Raw genomic sequence first — 2,427 nt, forward strand, 5'->3', positions numbered from 1 at the left:
ATTCAGTGGTTTTATTTTGAGTGTATTATTTGGTATTTCCTGAACATTTCTTTTTATTCTTTTTTTTTTTTTTTTTTTTTTTTTTAGGGCCACACCTGCGGCATATGGAGATTCCCAGGCTATGGGTCAAATCAGAGCTGTAGCTGCCGGCCTACACCACAGCTCACAGCAACACCAGATCCTTAACCCACTGAGTGAGGCCAGGGATCGAACCTGCGTCCTCATGGATACTAGTCATATTCATTTCCACTGAGGCATGATGGGAACTCCTTACCAAGCATTTCTGATAGTTGCATTTAGGGGCAATGTTGTTTTCTTCTTGTAGGTGTATCAAGCACCTAAAATCAGACTTCCTCTTAACATAAACGATACTTTGTGAAACTCCTTTTGCTTCTCTGCTGTTTCGTGACCTAATTTTTTTTTTTATTTTCTTGTCTTTTTGGGGCCACGCCTGTGGCATATAGAAGTTCCTAGGGTTCGAAACAGAGCTACAGCTGCTGGCCTACGCCACAGCAGCACTGGATCTGAGCCAAGTCTTTGACCTATACCACAGCTCACAGCAACGCTGGATCCTTAACCCACTGAGCAAAACCAGGGATCAAACCCGAGTCCTCATGGATACCAGTCGGGTTCAACAGGAACTCCCCTAATTTCTGATTAATTGTTACTTGTTGCAGGTTTGCTGGCTTTACATTTATCTTTCCTGTACCACTGGCTCACAACATTATTATGTGCATTCATGCAGCAATTTACAGATCACAAGCGCTTTCCCATAAATTTGAGGAGTTCCTGCGATGTGCTCATTTAATCCTCATAGCAGGTATTGTAGAAAATATCATTATTATCTTCCTTTTACAGAATCAGAAACTAAGAGCTGGCAAGTCACTTGCTCAGGGTTAAAAAGCCAGTAAGGGGTGGGGCCGGTATCTGAACTCAAGTTTGTCTGACTCCAAAGATCATCCTTCCATTGCATTAGGCTGTGTGTCGAATGGATGAGTAAACATCTGTTGCTCTAGAATACGGATAGTAGGCCAGTCACACATAGAAAAAAATATCCTTTAAAGAAAAATAATCACAAAGTAATTTTCCTCTTTTAACAATTTTCTCAAAAAAAAAAAAAAAAAAGACAAACACATGTTCCCTGGTGGCTCAGCAGGTTAAGGATTTGGCGTTGTCACTGCTGTGGCCCTTCCTGCCGCTGCTGTGAAGTGGGTTTGATCCCTGGCTGGAGAACTTCCACTTGCTGCGGGCAAACAAACAAGCAGTTGAGTGAAGTGTAAAAGCTTTTTCATATTAAGAAGTGATACAACTAATGTGGTTGCCAGGTGTTTAAGGCCACCATGATTGAGTCTTGGTCCACCGCTGTATTACCTTGGGCCGGTAGTCTAACTTTCCTGTGCTTCATTTTTCACAGTTGCAGGCTTGTCTGTGAGGATTAAATGCTGCTCCTTCCTTCCTTTATTTTACTGGGACTCCACCAAGGACTAATCCCAGTCTAGCTGGAGAGTCAGACCCAGACACAATTATCAAATGATAGCATAGAGCTACAAATTTGGGTCTGGAACATAGTAGATGCTCAATAAATATTAGTTGAAAGCGTGAACACAACTCTGGCTGGTGGTCTCAGAAAGAGTTCATGAACAAAGTAATTTTTGAATCAGCTCTTGAAAAATAAAAGTCTGTCTGTTGGAGAAGGATATGTGTGAACCATATTTCAGAGTCAAAGAGCATGGCACCTGGGTAATAGGAGTGGGGTGGTGAGGTCAGGGAGGAGCAGCAAGAATTCCTTCTTCCTTCTTTCTTGTAGATTGGTGTCTGCTGTAGTTTCTGGGCACTACAATCATTGAAATATTCTTGTTTGGGAAACTTGCCTTTGCAGAGGAGGCAAAACTTTACCTCTACCCTCTTAGGGTCTTCAGCTGGACCTGAGAATTTCATTGACATAAGACAGATTAACAAGAGAAAACATCCAAATTTATTTAATGTAAGTTCTCCTTCCCCCCCCCCCCCTTTTTGTGCCATTTGCAGTATATGGAAGTTCCCAGGCCTTGGGATCGAATCCGAGCCACACCTGCAGCCTATATGATAGCTGCGGCAATGCTGGATCTTTAACCCACTTCGCTGGGCCAGGTAGAGAACCAGCGCCTCCACAGATACAAGCCAGATCATTAACCCTCTAGGGCACAGTGGGAACTATTTAATGTAAGTTTTATATGACACAAGAACCCTCATAAGGAAACAAAGACCCAAAGAAGTGGCAAAACCTAAATGCTTTAATGCTGAGTTAAGCAAAGAGGGGCAGCTGTGGGAAAGTAACTAACACAGGGAGGCTGAAAGATGATAAGAGTTATTTTAACAATGTCAGTTTGTGTAGAACTCTCTTGGTCTCAGCTTGATAAGACTGTTTCTTTTCTCCTGGTATGTGGA

Source organism: Phacochoerus africanus, chromosome 8, assembly GCF_016906955.1.
Source record: "Phacochoerus africanus isolate WHEZ1 chromosome 8, ROS_Pafr_v1, whole genome shotgun sequence".
In the NCBI taxonomy this organism is placed as follows: Eukaryota; Metazoa; Chordata; class Mammalia; order Artiodactyla; family Suidae; genus Phacochoerus; species Phacochoerus africanus.